The following is a 10943-nucleotide window of genomic DNA, read 5'->3' on the forward strand; positions in this document are numbered from 1 at the left end:
CCCTTGAAAAGCTTGCAAAGCCCACTCCCACAATATTTAACATAATTAAATACATGTGATACCAGACCTGATCTTGCATTCCAAAAAGGGTTTCATTGAACCAAAATTCCCACGACGCTGAGCAGAGCAGCAACACATCTCATGACACCCCAAGTCTTTCATATCCAATCAGTACAGTCAATCTCCATACAACTTAATTTGTGGCTGAAGAAGCACAGTTACTGACTGATGTGCATTTTGCAATGCTCTGTGCTGCAATCATTTTTATATCAAGCCTGTGTAATCACCAGACCACCCTGGGGAATGCTGCTGACTAAAGAAACAACTGATAACTTAACATTCAAAATGCACAATCTCACCGGATACCCTAAGACCATTGCTGGTATTTTTGCCATCACTAGAAGTTGCTGCTCCTGAGAACAACGATCAAATAGGGGGAAAAACCCTCAAAACCAAAACTAAATGTGTATATTTTCAGCATTATTATTATTATTGTTAACCCAATTTTGAGGTAAGCCAAATCATGGTGCAAAGCAGCTTAATCCTGTGACCTTCCTAAATAGCTGACTTCAGATTTTTATGGCACAAAAAATTCCATACTAAGTAATTTATTTTTAACTGCTTTTCTTTTGCTATTAAGATACTTAATGTCATGAATTATGAAAGAGAATACACATTCATGAAAATTGATATAAAATTCACAATAGGTGAAATTTCATTCAAGAAAAAAGGGCAACCAACAAGTTTAGAGTATTAATTATAGAATGTTGAACTATAGACAGAAATATAGAAACTAGTGGCATTGGTTTTCTTTAGTTTCAAAGGGTTGGCTTTCTGTAGGTTTTGAGCCTTTTTTGATTCATGTACAAATAAAAGTAACAGAAAATTTATCATTCTCTGGTTTTGTCTATTTGTGAGTGTGTGTGATGATCTATGGTACTGCCTAGATGATTATACTTCACCATCTGGTTAACCTTATCAGCAAGACACTAGAAAACAAATCCTGTGCAGTACAATTTTATCTATACTTCAGTTATTCCGATCAGAAGCAGTTACCCAAAACTATGAAAAATTGTTATGGAGACTTGAAATGTGCTGCATAAACCACTTGTGATTGAATTGAACTAAGGGCTCCTGAACTATTCAAGGAAAAATATTATCCCGCAAAACTCCACTCATGATCATGGTTTTCATGAGTGAGAATATGCTATGTTCAATACTAGACAAACAGGTAATACTGATTGGTACCAAAGTACTAAGAAAGCAGAGGACTTGGAAGCAGATTAAGTTCTTCACATGCAAAAAACCACAAAACATTCCCATCTCAGTAACGTTTTTGGAATTTGGAAAATATAAGCAGCTATTAAATTTTGCATTTGATTCTTCAGGACAAAATGGACATGTTTATCCTACAGATCAACAGTTACATTGAAAGTCTCACACAGCTGTTATCCATATACACATGAGAGAGAAAACTCTTGAATTTATAGCATAAGTGCTAAGCAGAACTAAATATCTCATATACCACATGACAGTCATGCTGATGATCATAAGTAATCTCTTATTAAGAAACCTACTTTCTAAAGGATGTATTTCTGTGTTAATTCTGGAAAATTGGTCTTTCTCAGTGTTTGAGAGTCTTCTAAAGAGGCCACTGAAACTTTAGAACAAATTTAGACCATGCTAGAAAGTGAAGTGGAAATCATAAGGCATACTGACTGGTTCTCCTACTTCCTCTGGGAAAAAGATTTGCCAGAGCAGACTTTTTTACTTGTAGGCATACTCAAAGAAAGCACAGTGACCTGCTTTTTCTAAATGGCAGCGAGGAAAATGTTACCGAATAATTTCTCCATTATTGGCAAAGGGAGAAGCCTTTATGAAGTAAAGGCAAACATTCTAACTGAAGTTGATAAAAGAATACATCTCCAAGAAATGGAAAAACCTTGCTAAGCTTTTCTCTTTCAGCTTTCTCTGGCAAAAATACCAGAGTCCCGCTTTCTACTGTAAGGCAGCTTCCAGCTGTCATAGTCATAAAGAAATGAGGAAGAGAAAACAAAGCATAAAGAGGAACATTGTTACTACCTCACAAGAGTCGTTCAATATTCCTCAGGTGATACTCCAAGTGGATTGTCCAGCCTTAACTTTTTGGTGCAGCAGTTTTTTGAAAACAATTAAAATTTATCATAGTTTGAATCCTATTTTGTGTTATGTACTGCACAAGGTCATAAACAAAGAGATTAGCTCTGGAAATGAATGCAAACTGCTCTACTTGGACAGAACATTTTAGTAGTTAAGCAGAGCTGCTTGGATTAACCACTACTAATGTGATAAACAAGCAAAATGAGTAAATCAGAAGGAGGTAGGAAGAAATTACCACAGGAAGGCAACACAGAGTAAACAAAACCGCCTTATAATCCATGCCAGTCCCTAGTACAGAGCAGGATTAGGTGTATGAAAACCTTGGATCTCAGTGCTATGGCAGATACATAGTATATTGCATGCCACTGCTGAAGAAAGGCTGCAATGAATTACAGCACTCCACATAAATTCTCTAATTTATGCCAGAAGCTGTCATAATCCCTCCCTTGACAGAACCTTCTTTATTTCAACTCCCAGGAGAGTTGCATCAAATAATCTGCTGCACTGAGTCATGCATATTACAGACACACACATCCTTTACAGCAGGACTTCAATATAGTGGGCAGCCCAGACTGTTATTTTTAGAAAGAACAAAGCCAGAATCTTCTGATAAACACTTCACTTAAAAGGAATTGAAAAATTTTTGTTTGCAAAAACAAAACACACACTCTTGTGCTTATTGTCACCCAAAAGAAAGACCAGCAATACAAGTTATGTTTTCTCTCAATATAAAATCTCAAAAATTACCCTAGAGGACCACCACATCCTGCTAACACAGAATTTAGTGTTCTACATTCCAGAGGAATTCTATCCTAACCCCTGTTACAATCTCTCTTTTCCTCATACCTACAGAATGCCAAGAGCTTTGAAATGCATTAGTATGCAAATATCTTGGGTGGCTTTACTACACATTTATATTGCAGAGTAATCAATAAATTATTATTTCAATATTTATTGGAATCTCAGAATAAGAAAGAAGACAGATTACACAAATCCATCTTAGTTGATTAATGGGTACTCCAGCAAAAGGCATACACTGATGGAGTGGGTCAGTATGCAGACTATATTACTGAATATTTCAGCTCAGTTGTAAATATAGTATCTGTTTCTCTTAGGGACTGTCACACTGAGTGCAGTATAAAAGGCAATAAATTTCAACAGATTAATTAACTCTTTGGTTACTGGGGCTGTGTGTCACCTATCCTGGCACCTAATAAAAAATCCTTTAATGCCAAGACATAAAGAAGGGCCTCTTTGAAAATGAGTTATTAACAGCATTTCGTGAATAGATGGAGAAATTGTAGCCCAGCCATTTAAGTGTCATAAAGTGCAGCAAAGGCTGCTGGAGGCCTCTGAGGGACGCCAGGCAATACCATAACAATCAAATCTGAGATGGAAGAGGGATTGAGCTGTCCACTCAGAATTTTTATATTGTCAAAGAGCAGCGAGGAAATAATGTGATCAAGAAGTGAATTAACCTTGTGTGTGAAAGAGAGGGGATGATCTGATGGAAAAGGCAGTAAAGTAAAAATCACTCCATAATGCCTACATTGCAGGCTGGTCATGAGGGGCCCCTAATGTCTGCAGGCTGTCAGGGAACAGATCCAGCCCTCTAAGTACCATAAACCCATTACCTGCATTAGTCAGTAATTGGAATACATTTATTCATACTTTCAAAGTTCTTAGGGTCCTGGTGCTGGCTAACTACATGGCATTAATTTCTAAAATGTTTTTTGTTTCTAGCCTTGTGATAGAGCAGGGACAGTCTTCTGGGGCAATTAATACTCAAAAAGGCATGAAAGACTTATATACCTTGTTACATTTATACATATGTCTATATAACACCATACAGTTTAATCTGGTTTCCTTGGTGTCAATTCCCTATGAAGCTATGCTGGCATTTCCAGTGAATAAAAAGCTACAGAAATTTGCACTGTTGGAATTGAGGCAACCATATGAGAGGACTCCACCAAGAAGGAAATAATCCATACCAAGTTTAACAAGGTTGCTTTTGTCTTTAGTAACATGCTAGTCAAGAAAGAGGCTGTGAAAATCATACAGTACATTTCTACTCTGTAGGAGCGTGGAAAGATTTTTCTTCTTCTTACACAAGACAAAAATCTTCCTTGAGCCACTCATTATGGAAATAGACAGAGTCTGGAAGTAGATGATGCCTACTCAGTCCAAACCTCTTGCATATATAAAACTTGCAATGAGATGTGACACCAACAAAGTCTAGTATAAGAATCTTGGATGGACATGCATAAATATGACCCACAAGACGAGATAAAGGACATGAAGAGTGGGCTCACACCTGATGTTTTGCATGTTTAAAAGTATCCTTTTATTCTTAAGGCTGCCTTCCTCATAAAAGAATTGCTAACCATTACCTCAAAGCAGAACATATAACTGTGCATTGAGACCTAAGACCATCTAGTTGCAGCATTACTATATAAAGCAAGCACTAGAAAAGCATCCTCTGGGGAAGGTCTCCCAAATTTTTATTCTATTAGAAGTATATAGAATTACAAAATCAATATGCAATTTTAACAAATATTTCAAAATGTAATATGGTTTTCCAAGAATTCTTACTTTGTGAGGAAATTTCAATTATCATCCATTCCTGCATACTGCAGTTCGTCTAGCAATCAAAATCATGTTGAGAAATGCAAGAATGCAAATTCTCCTTGTTGCTGCCAACAGAATTTGCCAAAAAGAGTATGTTTCCTAGTCAGCCACTGCCATGAGAGGAAAGGCACAGGACTTGTGGGGTAAGCCATGTCCCCTTAATAGCTCGTGTTCAGTCACCATCCTGAGATGGTACTGCTGGTGGTTGTTCTCCACTGGCAAATCCCCCCAGTCCAGGCCCCAGCACTTCTGACTCTCAGCATGTGAACACAGTTTTAGTTTAACAAAGGTCGTTTATTAAGAATTACTCTTGTATTTAAATTTCAGGGGGCCTAGAGTAAATACTAGTGCAGACTATCCTTTCCTTTATCAAACTGACATGAAGAAAACAAAGATTGCAACTGACATTTCTGCAAATACCACTTCTTAGACAAGCTTTTGTGAAACGGTGCTTGTATTTTTGCAGAGGATTTATTAACATAAGAAAGGGATATAAAATAAAAATAATAATAATCAACTAAGTATTTTCCACTCATTGTGAATGCATTATCTTCCTCAAATTCTATTCAGTGGTCAACAATAACAGAACTTGAATGAGTTTGGAAAGCTTTGGACATGCCTATGTAATAAATTACATTAGGAATATAACCATTGAGTTACTCTTCTCTGCTCCATCAAGATTGTCCAGACTCTTTTATGTTCATGACAAACACAGCAAAATACCTTGCTGTCTGTCAGCTTTATATTCACTTATCACCAGAAACTATGCAAAAGCTGCCTCTAGGCACATCTCTCCAGGGCATGGAAAAGAGCATCCCTAATCTCCCTTTCCCTTCTGTTCAAGCAGCCGAATATCCAAAGCAACTAAGTGAGCAAAAAATACTGGAGAATACATTCACAGCTGAAATTAGGTTAGTCACTTTCAACTCTGAAGAACAACAAGTGATGTACCCAAATCCATTGCCCAGGAAAATATGGAATCAAGATGTGCCTTGCTGAGCAGATTAAAAAGCACTTTCACGTAAAAAAAACCAAACCCAAGCATTTTTGCAACAAAACAGATGAATGAAAGTCTTTTTCTGGGTCTGCAGAGCAGCAGAAAGCACCAAACAAGGCTCAAGCACAGGAAAAGTATATCTAGCAGAAGTCCAGGTACAGACTGCCAAGTATTGTGTGCAGCAGGGAAAACTATGCATCCTCCTACCAGACTTTCAGTTCAGTAGTAGGTGAAAACACCTCATTATTTTTAGTGACCTCACACTGATAATCCAATTGCTTGAAATGAAAAATATTTTTGCCAAAGAATATTAAATTCAGGCAACATTTGCTGAGTCTAATAGTGTTCAAGCACATGGCCACAAATGTAGATCAATGTTTCAGACTCCTCCAGATTGGTGGGAAACAGACATTTTACCCCTCAACAAACATTACAGAAATTGAAATCTTCATGAAAAGCTTGTTTAGTTGTTCAATTGCATTTTAATTCCTTAAAATTCATTACTTAATCCACAAGCTTCATGTTCTGGTAATGAAATGGGCACAAACTATTAGGAGGAAAATTTACTTATACAGTAGTACTATTCACATTCACAATCAGAGAAGCCTTAATGATGACTAACTCTTGAATGTCATCCAGTGAAAATCAGGTTGAATTAAACTTTTCCCATGACTATGCTACATGCACAAATATTTCTAAAATAAAATAAATCATAGAACAGAAACATATGAGTAAATTTTAAACAAAAGGTGATAAATGCATCAAGCTAGCAAAATTTTGAGAACAAAAACAAACATGCCTGTCTTTGGCAACAAATTAAAAAATAATATGATAAGAATCAGCCTACATTTTAAATGGCAAAGTAAAGTCAAACCGTCCTTAAAGCTGGAGCATTCTGGGACAATGATCACTGGGCTGTGAAAGGAATTAATGAGCTACAACAGTACAAGTACTACTGCCCACTGTGTTATAAATGCTTCACTCACTTCTTCAGTTTTCTCACCTATAAACAGGAGCTGAAATAAAAACAGCATGGTGTGTTGAAAGACTACTTGTGAGACCTTACATCAGCTTCAGAAATTATCAGACACTGTCCTAGATTAAAGTATTACAGATAAATGGTTAGACTAAAAGGCCACATTTCTATGCAGATGACTTTTCACTTCAGGAAATGAGTAAACAAAATGGTTTTCACTCTTTCATAATAGAAAATACTAAAAATGAATGGTGTGAGTCATGAAACATCAGTGTTCACCCCTTAAGGTCATGCCTACCCCTACACTCCCTTTGAACTGACCTGAGTAGACGCTCAGTTTTGTAGTCGAGCAACTTAAAGACCTAAGTGGACACTCCAGCATGGAAAACACTGAATATTAAGAGACTAAAGAATCCCATGGAAAATTACACAAAGGAACTTTGCTTCAGTACAAATAAAAAATATATTTTTGTTTTGGAAGAGTCACTGAAAAATGTCCAGACATCTCAGCCAAGAACAATCATCCTGGTTAGGGAAAATTGTTCTGGTGATTGAACTATCAAAGAGCTTCTAATAGGGAGCAAACTAACGCAGTTCTAGATAGTTCTTATAAGAAATGGCCTTTAAGATAGCTGAAGTGTAATATCTTACAAGCAAAGGACCATGAAATTATTTTTCTGTACAACCAGGTTCTCTTCTAATACAACTGTAGTATAACATGTTTTCAGAATGGCCAATTGAGATTATTGCTCACACAAACAGAATACTTCTAACCAACTTTACCAGTCAAAGTATTTGCCACAGCCATTACCATTAAAAGAACACTGCTTTATGTTAATGAACCTACAAAATTTATTGTTCTCTTTCTTTAAAAGAATTGATTAATCTTCAAAATTAAATGCAGTGGGTGCACAGGAACTAAAGGCCACTAGTTTTTGCCTAAAAAAAAATGTTTAACACTATCTTTACTGCTTTACAGTGAACTCTGCTGATTCTTGCTTGTAGAAGGAATTTCTGCCACTACTTTTTGTGCCTCAAGTAATTTTCATCTTTCTCACACACCATTAATAATGCTACTGCTCCAGGTATCACTAAACAATATAATTAATGGAGCCCAAGAACACTGCAACCTCGCCATGTTGCGATGTGATTTGGATCTATAAAGAACATGCTGAAGGCTTTGGATGAATTGGCCAGATTAACCCAAATAATAATGCTGTGTAGGTTCAGGAAAAGAAAAAAAAATGCAGAAATACACTACCTTCAACATATCCAAGCAATCAGAATATAACTGTATTAAACTGAGAATAATATGCATGTTATAATGCTGCTTCACTTATTTGTAAGTATCAGTTTAAACTGCTTAGCAAAGGAAAAAAGCTTGTAAGATAGACTATAGGGAAAAAAAGACTTTAGATTATTGGCCTAAGTTCAGCAGCAGAGTTAGCAATTTATGGACTTGATTATACCTTCAAAATGAACAATAACCCAGTAACTACTGCAGTAGAAAGGTACTAAATTTTTATGATATGGGGTAATCAGGTTGGCTACCAAAGACATAGACATGCTGCAAAGAAGAAACAATTCACGTTAAAATAGTCAAGTAACAAATTCCCCTCTTGAAAAGGATATTTTTCTTTATATGATGTCTTTAGCAGACTGTAGGCTGTTTCTTTAAATGAATGCTTATGACACACTTAATTTTCAGGCACACTTCATTACAGAAACAGGCACCACAGTGTACATCATGTTTAGAAATAAATAGAGCTGTCATACTTGGATTCATATTGACATTTACATCAGACTCTTAATCTGTGTAGATTTGACAGATGGGAAAAAGTCAGCCACCCCACATATAAATGACACTTACATATTCATATACAACATATTTTTGGTTGTTTACTCAGTAAAGCAAAACTAGTTTATTTTTACATCTCTACTATGGCAGTAAATAGTCTGACATTTCAGCATATTTGGAGATGGCATACCATTTTATTGCAATTACTATTTCCAAAAAAAAAGGCAAAAAATAGTGCTGCTTTTCAAAAAAAAATATAATGTATTATTTTTGTAGAAGATTAAAAAAAATATATATTCTTTGCTTCATGGTGTAATGGGTACTCACAGACTGTGGAATTAGCAATTTCATGCAAAATCAGTAAACTTTTCCCTTCCATTTAGTGCATGAATTGTTAACAAAAATGAAATAAAAATGAAGTACCTATGGTAACTCAATAAATACCCAAAGAAATGTAGTGCTTTATAATTACCTAATGCCTACAGGAGTAATTCAGTGGCTATTAAAAATATGAAAAAAAAATTATAAAACAGAACTCAAAATTCAATAAAATTCAAAATTTAATAAAAAAATTACATCCAAAATATTTTGGACTCTACTATTTTTTCCAATTTCTTGCTATTATCTAGTATTTAAAACACTTTTTACACTGTCCTCTCATGACTGTTTGTGTAATGAGCTGAGAACACATTTGGGCATGATCCCTGTGTAGTTAGATGCTGAATGCACCCATGAGGATTTTTTAAGAAAGCCATGAAGTCACATAAGACACAGGACAAGACTTAAGGTATTGTACACAACTTTCTAGATATCAATTTATCTTTGTCAGTTGCAATTATTATGCCACAAAATATTATTTCATTCAAACATTTTAGATAGACTTTGGATACAACATAACTTACCCTATTTTGAAAAGCCAATGCTTTAGAAAGCAAAAAGAAAATTTACCAATATACTCAATCCTAATAAAAAGAAGCCAACAAAACACCAACAATGCAGGAAAACCTCAAGCTTTGAGAAGACAAAGGAGTTCCAGCTATCCTTGCATTCTCTTCACACACAGCAGGAGACACACAAAAAACTGTGACCATGCAGAGGGCACACTACACCAAAGGGAATGTGGATCATATGAATTAGTATATATTTCTACTTTTTTCCTAAATTATCCCATATTATAATCTCCCCTGGTTAGAGAGGCTTATTTGCTGTAAATTGATGCAAATTTGGCTACAATTCAAGCTTTGTCTGCTGAAAGAATCTAGATGTTATCATAGCAATAACAACAATTTAAGCATGGACAAACAAGACACTTATTATGTAACAATTTTTTAAAGCATTGCTCTAAAGTAAAATATGATGTAAATAAAATATTTAGAGACCTTCTAGGACATCTGTAACAGAAAACATTCCTGGTGACACTAAATTATACAAACCAACCCAACATGGAACCTTTTAGCAAAGAATAAGCCAAAGGGTGAAGTTGGCACTTACAGAAATGTCTGGCTTTGACAGCTTTGATCACTTGAATTTTGCAGAAATTGAATGACATTTCTCACCAAAAGGACCAGAGAAAGCTGTACCTGGCACATGTCAGTTTAAAAGAGAATATATCCAACGACAAGAAGACAACATCTTTGTCATCAGCTCTGTGACTTCTCTGGAAATTTCTAGTGATTTCATACATGGAAGACATAATTTTATGTTGATTTGGGGCAGGGAGAAATAGGCTCAATTGCACACAGTTTCACTGGTCATTCTTCACTACAGTGTGTCTTATGGATCCATTCTCAGATAACTGCAGAGTAGAGATAAAGATACCTTAACAGAATTTACCACTAAAATGGTTCAGTACACAGAGGACAAATTCCCAACCCTTGTAAAACACCAGGAAGAGTTAACACAAGAGGGAGATCTGCATTCCCTTTTTACCTTAGACATTGGAGCCCATTTAAATGTGAGCATAACATCATATCTTGTAGCATACCAGTTCTGATGCCAATAAAGCAGTGACAAAATTACTTCAGAGGAATGCTGCTTTAGTTTAGAAAGATACTACTAAGACACTATAAAATATCATTAAAACACCCATGAGTACAAAACAAGCGATGTGAAAATTCATTTCAATATCTTCCCATGCATAACACTTTAGTTACTTCAGATTATATTATGCTACAGAGGTTTTTCACAATCTTGCCTTCAGAAAATTTGAGAATACGTATAAAATCCATTTTTTATTACACCACATCTTTAGTAATAAACAGAGTATATTGCTTTTAACTTCAATTGTGACTAATTCCCAGACAATTTTATTTTTTATCACATCAGCAAATACACAGGCTTCTTTGACATCAATTATTAACTTATAAACTAATTCAAAAGAAGAAACCAATGTAGTATAAAAATTA

This window comes from Agelaius phoeniceus, chromosome 1 (assembly GCF_051311805.1).
Source record: "Agelaius phoeniceus isolate bAgePho1 chromosome 1, bAgePho1.hap1, whole genome shotgun sequence".
Taxonomy (NCBI): Eukaryota; Metazoa; Chordata; class Aves; order Passeriformes; family Icteridae; genus Agelaius; species Agelaius phoeniceus.